We start from the raw sequence: 10,477 nt of genomic DNA, 5'->3' as shown, positions 1-10,477 counted from the left end.
TTAAAAGCAATAATGAACAGCTTTCAGGTGCCCAACCTCTCCACCTTCCTGTGTTTAGAGGATAGGCACTGTTTGATAGGAAAGTAACAAGACCCATTTCCCAGGATGACACTTAGACATCATTATAGACTTGATACACTGCATTGAGAAATATCAAATAATTGCAGTTGTCAGATTACGGAAGCCTGGGACCTCCTATTCTGTGGGGAACAGGCTATCAGGAAATGCAACGACTTCTGAGTATTTTGGGTACGATGCATACAAGGGAACATAAACGTCAGAGGAGTTTGCAGTGAAGAAAACTTGTCTAACGGACTACTTGGTGAATGCATTCACATTTATGTAATATTTTATATCATATTGTGCAAACTAAGGCCCCCTTTCATGTTTTATGCATTCCAGTGGATAGCCCAGCTGTTTCATATCATGTAAAGCATTCATTACTTTAAGTTGCAATAAAATGTGAGCAAACTATCGGTTCATTTTGGCTCGTGTTCCTATTCACTAAATCCAGAGGCAGCAATTATAACTGATAAAGTGACAGTCTCTCCTCTCACTGCAGCCTCCTAAAATGAGCACATGGAATACGGAAATGAGTTAAATGTGTTTAAGGATTAGGACCACACGAAGGACTCTCACAGTTCCCATTGATAGCAGCACATCGGATGCGGCTGTACAGATTGCCAAATATAAATGCTAATTTTTGGCCACACGATCTTGTTTATGAGTGTCCATGGCATCATTACATTCAATTTAGCCTTGTGACATCATGAAAAAAACCATATGGGTGACAAAAAGTCAATATGATCAAAAGGCATTGTAGGCAAATGATACTGAGTATCACTGCCAAAATATGTTTGTGGATGTTTTAATTGTTGTAAATATTTTTTTTAAAAAAAAATCCAAAACAAAAACTCAGGAACAAATAAATAAAAACAACTCAGGAAGCAGACATTTGCATGCAAAACTAGAGAAGTAATTTAGTATCAGTTCTGTACTGTAGCAGAAACAATTTTTCTTAAGCTGTGGGCTGTTCACAATGCATATAATGTCAGGGATATGTCAAACCCATATATTTTCATGAACTTCATAAATTAACGCAGGGGTGGGCAAATACACACGCTCTTTGGCTTAATTCCTTGTCCTTGGTGGGAACCTACCTAAATTACCCAATTTGTCCATTTCAAAGCAATGCACAAACCAAAACACCATTATCTTTCAAAATTTGCACTTCTTTGAATTTTGCAATGCTATTCTTCAGGCAAACAATATACACAAAATTGCATATATTAGGGGAAGTTGGAATAAAATGCATGCATTTGTGAAAATTAAATTAAATAAGGGAAAATATATTGTGAAATGCATACAAAAATGTGTATATTAAGAGAGCTTTTTGCTAAAATGCTGATGAATTTTCATGGGTTTTAAATAAAATGTGAATTGCTGCAGAAAGGTAGAAAACTGAATTTAGGATTGGGAGAGTGAGAGTGAGAAACTGAAATTGACAGATATCCATCCCTAGGCCAATGCAGCTGTCATGAAGGATCCCTTCAGAAGAGCCCCTTAATTTGAATCACAATCTTTGCTCTGTCCATAAGTGGGCTGTGGCAAGAATATCACTTCTTTTCTCACTCTTTAAGCACTGTGATTTCAAATATGACAGATTAGATAAAGATAACAATTTGTTTGTAGGTGACATTGAATATGCACTCTTAGCTTCTTTTCCATGTCTCTCCCCCAAAAAGTGTTTGCTTGCTATATACCGTGTACATACCAAATGGAAATAATGTTAATAGACAACTGTCAACATTTTACCAACTTTTAAATATATTTCATTATTTTAAAAAATAGTTTCTTGACTTACCATTAAAAAATACATCTGGAAGATCCACAGAAAGCCTAGTGATGAACAATGGCTTTTAGCAAATACATTTGACTTATTTATTAATGAAGTTTGACTGACTGGCATAGTATAATTTGATCACTATTCAGTCACTGGTAAAACATTGTACCTCTAATACAAATATATTATTACCTGGGAATTCTAAGCAAAAGATATTGTGGTTTTTCAATGGCTAGTTTAATTTATGATTTTGGGGGCTGTACACACACACACACACACACACACACACACGGCTGAGTGCACCCAATGACATTGAAATGAAACCTTGTTTGTAACCATCATGACAAATTGAGTGAGGTTACATCAAAGCCACATTTCATTCCACCATCTTAATTCAAAATGGTGTCTGGTGTCCCAACATAGATGAATACCACACTAGGTACAATATCTCAAGGGGCATCAATAGAAAACAGACAGAAAGATGGACAAAGAGACAAAACATTTTCTAAAATACATGGTAGATTATTTTTATAATAATGATGATTAAGAAGGGCCTCAGATGAGGAACACAGGATGTGGGCTGGTTCATTGGGGGAGAGGAGTCATTGAAGTATTGGGATCCTGAGGCACATAAGGTCAAAACCAGCACTTTGAATCAGGTCCAGAAACTAACTGGTAACAGGTGCATTCAGGCCAAGATTGCTGTGGTCTAAACCAGTGTTTCCCAACCTTGTGCCTCCAGCTGTTTTTGAACTACAACTCCTATCATCCCTGACTAGCAAGCCCAGTGGCGAGGGATGATGGGGATTGTAGTCCAAAAACAGCTGGAGGCACAAGGTTGGGAAACACTGGTCTAAACCACTGAGCCTCTTGGGCTTGCTGATCAGAAGGTTGGCAGTTCAAATCCCTGTGATGGAGTGAGTTCCTGTTGCTCCATCCCAGCTCCTGCCAACCTAGCAGTTCGAAAGCACACCAGTGCAAGTAGATAAATAGGTACCACTGCAGCGGGAAGGTAAACGGCAATTCTGGGTGCTCTGGTTTCCATCACGGTGTCCCGTTGCACCAGAAGCGGTTTAGTCATGCTGACCACATGACCTGGAAAAACTGTCTGTGGACAAAAGCCAGCTCCCTCGGCCTGAAAGAAAGATGACCACCACAACCCTATAGTCGCCTTTGACTGGACTTAACCGTCCAGGGGTCCTTTACCTCTTTGTGTGTGTGTGTCCTGGTGAGCAACCTGGCTGCTGAAGTCTGCACCAGCCGCAGCTTCCAAAACATCTTCAAAGGCAGCCACAGTAGCTAGGCTCTCCCTGGGGCATAGCTGGACAGGGGCATAGCTGGACTACCAACAGAAGTTGATGGGAGCTGCTTGAGCTTCAAGTGACAGATACCCCCAAACTATGCACCTGCTCCTACAGAGTGCATGGCACCCCATCCAGAACAGCTCGTGCACAGATCAGAAAGCTTTCCAACATGACAGTTTTAGCCACTGGGTCAGAGCAGCTAACAAAAGTGCTCCTGTGACTGAAGACTGTAAGGCGAAAAGCAGCCTTCTCAGAATTTTTTTTTTGTTTTCTTTTAGCATCACATTCTCAGAATTGTGTTGATAGGAGAATCGTTTGTTTTAATGTGAATCTGCTGTATGCACTGCGCTGCCAGAATAATTCCTGGGTCTGGTGCAGAGCCCAGCACTAGCCAAACAATGGGATTTCTCCCTTCTCGGCAGCTGATTCTCACCCCCTCGGCAGAGCTTTGTCTCCTTTGTTCACACAGAAATGCTTGCGTGGTTTGGCACCTCTTGAGCATCCGAGGGATGAAATTGTAAATGGAAACGTTTCTCCTGATTCCCCTCCCCCCCCTTCTTTTTCACATTAAGACACAAATGGGGCTCTGCTCGCCAAACTCAGAATGCCGTTTCAGCTGCCAGGCTACAAACCATCGTTTGCATCACAGCACTTCCCGTTCCTCTAATCAATGAACCCTAAAAGTCTCGTGAAACCATCAGTTTGCAGTTTGGGTGTCTTGGTCTATTATCCAAAATTTCCAACCGGCTTTAAATTCCAGTACGAATGCATTCACCTGTGCATACTTTTATTCTGCTAATCATTTTTCTCTTTTTCTGTTTAGAATGGCAAGAATTGTGAAGACGCAAGTCCTGGGAAGAGGTAACAGCTGAATCCTTCTGGGATATTAGTAACATTTGTGCAGACTTCACTGAATATAAGATGAGCTCAAGCTGTCACGCTTCGCAGCTACTTTAGCACCCATAAGACTCATGTGTTGTTTGATTTTATTGCCTTAATGATGAGCAGAGTTGGTCTTAGCATTGCTGTCAGGCTTTTTCCTCAATATGTTCTCCCTTTTCCTTTTGTGCAAAATAATGCCACAGCAAAGTGGGGAAGAACTACCAGAAAGAAAACTCACAGAAAAGGACTCACATTGCAATGGAGTTTGTCAAGTTCACTGTCTTCCCTTATAATGAACAATATCTTTGCCGGGGGGCAAAAATGAACACAATCAGGAAGTGCTAAAAGAGATAGAAAAGAAATGTTAAAGTGTATAAATCCAGCTTTGTGGAGTTGCCATGTATTTGCTTAGACAAGGCTGAAGCACATAAAGCCCTAAATGTATCATTGGTGATATTTAATAAAGTTGTTATCTGACCGCCGATTCACTGAATTTTCCTCTCCTGCAAAATGGGCTTCCATTTTCCTGCTTCTTTCTCAGGGAATTTTAGAATTTCTTAATCAAGGGATGTGTGGTTTAGCTTGCCTAGGTTGCACTTGTGTGCGTTTGCCAATTAAACATTTCTCTAGCAATCTGAAGCCTCCCTTGCTCCTTGGGAATTCATCATAACTTTTTGTCTTAAAACAAAAAACAGTGTATTGTCCGATAATAATGGAGAAGTAAATAAGGAATGCATTCTATGCATAGCGCATAACGTAGTAACTCATACCACAACACAAGGCACTAAAACTGATGAAGTAAAACAAGGTTGGGCAACTTTTTTTTGGCTCCATAGACCTCATCCTCGTGGGCCAAATCACATGATGCAAAACTGCCTTTCTCTCTCCCCCCACCCCCTACTGTCACCTGCCTGCTTAAAGAAAAAGCACAGAGCTGCTTCAAAAAGTGCTTTTGCAAAGGGTCTTAACCCCCATACATTGATGAGTGGAAATTCAAACCTCTTGTCTTGGCTGCATGATCCTGTTCCCTGTTGGAAACAGGATACACAGCTAAAGCAGGAAGAAAACATGTCCTCTCACCCAACAGTTGACATCACCAAAATGGCCTTATGGAGTCCATGGTGGGCTAGAATCTCCTCAGCCATGAAGTAAGAGCTTACAGCAGTTGCTTTGAAATTCTCTAGTGAATCCAAACAAACTGATAGAATCATGAAATTGTGGAGTGGAAGGGACTGTGAGGGTCATCTAGTCCAACCCCCTGCAATGCAGAAATCTTTCACCTGATACGGACCTCGAAGCCACAACCCTGAGGTTAAGAGTCGCATGCTCTACCAGAGCAAGCTATTTAATGTGCAATTTCACCACCCTCTCCCTAAAATCCACACAACATACAAAATAATGATTAAGAAGGTACTCACAGTAGGAGGTTGTTTGAGGGCTGACCTTAACTCCTCCACAACTTCTCCCCAGCTGGCCGTCCTGTTGCATGCACTGCAAATGGGAGAGTCATAATATGATCAAGTGCCATCTCTCCTGTGGTAATTGTATGAAAAAGAACTTGGCTGTTGCTATTTATCCAGGGAGGCAGCGTCAACCCATGAGCACCTTGTAGTATTTGTTGTGGGGTTAGGATTCCAATCTGCACATCAGTCTTGGGAGCTCAGATCAGTTGAGTCTAATTCGGAATTTGGACCCATCAAATTCTCTCAGCACCCCTCCATTCAGGGATACTTTTCTGCCATTATTGATCTTCTTCGGAATCTCCTGATAAACTTCTGAGGAACCCGGGGAACATGGTCTGAAAAGCCAGTGAGTTACAAGAGCTGTAATGCGGGCAGAAATCCAATGCTCCTTCTTCCTTTGTTCACAACCTAATATAAAACTCGCTGTAATAAAACTCACCGTAATATCTTGTGTGAATTTTATCCAGTCCAGATAACAGATGATAAAATGTTTAAATCAAATGAGAGGTGAAGCTCCTCTCAGTGGTAAGCCATGGAACATATCTTTGTAGCTGATCAGTTGTCACTCGTTATTAACTATTGTTTATGCTCACTCAGCCAGTTTTATGCCATATAATAGTGTTCATATCCAGATCAATTTGATTTTACAGAATTAGTCTGAAAGGCACCGTACCTAATGCCTTACTAAAATGTGGATGTATCTGTTGCAGTACATTTGGTTCAACCACTTATTTTGCCAGCATACTTGAGAAAACAATCTTTCCCCCCTCTTCCTATGAAAAATCAATCTTTTCAATAAACTCATACTGTTTTGTTGTTCCTGATTCCATTATCCTGACTTAAACAGAGGTAGTATCAGGCCCACGCTGAGCAAAACACTATGTCATTTTGTTTACTCCTAAACAGATGATTTATTTCAAAAAAGTAGTCACAAATTGCATCTGAAATAGAGCTGGGTTAAAACTACTCACAACTGAACATAATTGGCAGTGGTGGAAACACCAGTCCCCTAAGATTTGGGGACACTTCTTGTAGAAATATCCGTCAGCTCATTTGCAATGCTCATCATTGTCTTCTTAATTGCCTTCCGTGGCATTACCACATAAACAAGTCTATGTAGGATTGTGCTGCACATTCACTGTATGATCCCTGATTGGGAAGAACCATTCATGTGATTGATTTAAGATGGTGGAAGCAGCAGATCCGGGGGGGGGGGGGAGGAAATGGGGCTAAAACAAGAGCAAACAAGTGAAAGAGTAGCACTGAACAGAATAAATAAAGGTGACTATACGCACAACCTAAGTATTATTTTTTTAGAGAAAAGTCTGAAATTGCTGGCATTTTCTTGCTGAAAAAACTCATTAGAAATCATTAGACACATCTCAGAAATTGCTGGGTGAGCTTTTACTTGCTTGTAAAATGAAGATCTTAAATCAAATTCTTCTCTTATTTAAGGCAGCAAATAACACTGAGCTGTTTCCTTTGCAAGGCACTGAAACTAGTCCCAACAAAGGATTTCCCCAAAGCAAATATCAAGTCCAAAGGACTTTTTCTCAGGACTGCATTAGGGAGCAGTGGAGACTAGGCCATTGGGGCAAATGAGACATTGTCCCAGCAACCCCAGTCTGTCCTCAGGCAGCCCCTACTGAGGCATCTAATCATAAGCCTGCATTTTTATTAAAGCTTATATGTTTAATCAGGGCCTGTATCTTAAAAGACCAGTCTTAGAAGACTAGCTGCCTAAGAACCTTGGCAGAATGTTTTTCTCCTAGACAAAGGGGCCCCCTGATTTATAGCAGAAAACAATTCTCAAAGTCGTAAAAAGGGAATTACAGGCTGAGAGCCAAGGTTACACTGACCCTACAAATTAAGAGTGGATAAATAGTAAAATGAGCCATATCTTCTTCCTAAGGTTAAAAAGGTCAAGAGCAGTGAAAAAGCAACTGGTCTGGCTGGCAGAAACAGAACATTTTTGGGAAGTCTTTTCTAAAGCTGTTTCTTTCTTAAACTAAGATCCTTTTAAGATTTCTTTTCCTTTTAAAAGGTTATTTATGTATTAAATATATTAGCTTAAATATAATTATGCAAAGGATTTAAGAAATGCTAGATTCTTATTTCATATAGTTGGAAGAGATCACAGGAGCCATCAGCCACCAGCCCCTCCTGCTAGACAGGAGACGCCATCGGGCGCTCCTGATATATGGTTGTCAGGCCTTTTGTTTAGAAACCTTCAGATGAAGGAGATCTCTCAATGTTGATGTGAACTCAAAATCCTTGACATATGTTTAAGATAAAAATTCAAGATTAATCATCTGTTTTGGAAGGCAATAGGGCAAGGAGGGCAAGAGGTGAGCTGGTAATTAAGATTCCTTGTTGAGACACATGTAAGATATATTACTACTTATTTGTCATTTATAGATAGAAGAATATATAGTTTTTTGATTTCCATAAAAGGGCAGAAGGAAATGGGTGTATCTTTTGTGATTGGTTCTAGCAAACAGCCAATAGGAATTTCAACCAGGCTGATTGGACAGAGGCAGCCACAGGAGGAGCAAGGGGGCTGGATTAAGGAAATATAAGTGCTGGCCAGAATGGCAGGAGGCCAGGCCAGAGCTTGGTAACCATATACCACTGTGCCTCATATTTATTTGTCTGACAAATAAATTATTATTTTAATTTCTCTATTGCTGCGTTGAATATTTCATTCCAGCTAAGCTTTAACCACAAGCAGGGTGCTACACTACCTGCCTGTCTTATTTCTTACAAACAGCTTAGAACCTTCAGCTTTCTTGTTTCCTTGAGGATTGCTGGTTACTGGTCTGTTTCTGGGCACAATTCAAAGTGCCGGTTATGATCTACAAAGCCCTTACATGGCTTAAAAGGTAAAGGTAAAGGGACCCCTGACCATTAGGTCCAGTCATGGATGACTCTGGGGTTGCGGCGCTCATCTCGCTTTATTGGCCGAGGGAGCCGGTGTACAGCTTCCAGGTCATGTGGCCAGCATGACTAAGCCACTTCTGGAGAACCAGAGCAGCGCACGGAAACACCATTTACCTTCCCGCCGAAGCAGTACCTAGTTATCTACTTGTACTTTGACGTGCTTTCAAACTGCTAGGTTGGCAGGAGCAGGGACCAAGCAACGGGAGCTCACCCCATCATGGGGATTCAAACAGCCGACCTTCTGATTGGCAAGTCCTAGGCTCAGTGGTTTAACCCACAGCGCCATCTGCGTCCCTTACATGGCTTAGGTCCAAGTTATCTGAAAAACTGGATTCCCTCATATAAACCTGCCCAGGTTCTGAGATATTTGGGGGAAGCCCTTCTCTCAGACTCACGACCCTCACTGGAACACATGTTGGGGCATTTTCAGTGACTGCTCCCAGACTTTGGTGCTCCCTTCCTATGGAACCAGACTGACACCCTCTTTCTTGTTCTACCTCTGGCAGCTGAAGAGTTTCTTGTTACAACAGGTTTTGGGACCTTTACTGAGTGGTGTTGTGCTGTGCTGTTTTGTGATTGTATATTTTTAATATTAAATATATTTAAATGATATATATAACTATTAATTTAATTGGTTTTTTTATTAGCTCAGGAACCAAGAAGCCAAAATCTTCAATAAAGATAAAAATTATAAATTTATAATTTATTTAGGAGACCGCTGTAAGCAGATGAAAGCATTAGCAGGATTTTAATAACACTTGTAATGTAGCAAATGTCATGGACAATATGGAGAAATAGAAAACATGGATTATGAAATAATATGCAGCTGAAAAGGTTGACGAAAGGACCCATAGAGGGAAGGGTGGGAAGTCTGGAGATTCAGAGAAATATCTAAATATGGATATGTATTTTGTATTGTATTTTGTATTGTTATAATTCTACACTTGTAAAATCAAATAAAAATAATTTCATAATAATAATATTTTTATTAAAATAATGTTTATTATTATTATTATTATTATTATTATTATTATTATTATTATTTTGCTTCCCCCCTATGTTTTTAGCTGTTCTTATTTTATCTGTAAGCCACTGTGAGTCCCTGTCAGGGAAAAATGTGGGGTATAAATAAATATGTAATATTATTAAAAATAATAATAATATTCACTTTCTTGAGATACACATAAGTTCCTATTGAGAGAACATAATTGGGAACAGGAATTACAAGACACAAGTGCTTCCTGCCCCACCTGCTTCCTTCCACCTACATGTCATTCAAAGCAGCTCTGCATTTGGACTGGTTTATCCACTTCAATTCTTCAGTAGGAGACTAATGATGGGGTTTGGGTTTAGAGGCATTTAATAAGCCTTATCTTTCCTGTGCCACTACAAAAGCTACGGATTTTCTATATATAAAAAAAATCACCATGTCTTATCTGCAGTCCTAAAAGTGTCCCATTTTCCAGACAAAAGAACAGGGCAGAATGGAAAGATAAATGTCACTCACTTTCCAAACTTGAACACCAATGCCGATACCATTTAATTTTGTGATGCTCAAAATACATGCACCAGAGATAAGCACAGTAAGCTGGGGTAGAAAAATCTCAAAGCTTACTCACCAATGTTTCACCCATGGCAACAAGGAACACATTTGCTACACTGCTACACATCCCTGAATTCATTTACTCTGCCATAGTCTATCCAGCACAGATTTAAAACCAAATGACATTTGTTATATTTTTAGCTAAATGACAGAATCCCCCTTAATTGTTTTCTAATTTGTTATTAGTTACTCAAAATGAAGCTTCCCATCTGCAGGGCCTGAAAATAGCAGGCTGTGCATTTCATGGTGTGTTACTGTCCATGCATGTTTATTTACTTCAGGCTTCCTCAACTTCGGCCCTCCAGATGTTTTTGGCCTATAACTCCCATGATCCTTAGCTAGCAGGACTAGTGGTCAGGGATGATGGGAATTGTAGTCTCAAAACATCTAGAGGGCTGAGGTAGCCTGATTTACTTCATGCGCATTGGAGGCAAGAACCTCC

Source organism: Podarcis cretensis (assembly GCF_951804945.1).
Source record: "Podarcis cretensis genome assembly, chromosome: 4".
NCBI classification, from domain to species: Eukaryota; Metazoa; Chordata; class Lepidosauria; order Squamata; family Lacertidae; genus Podarcis; species Podarcis cretensis.
This window is presented reverse-complemented; position numbering follows the sequence as displayed.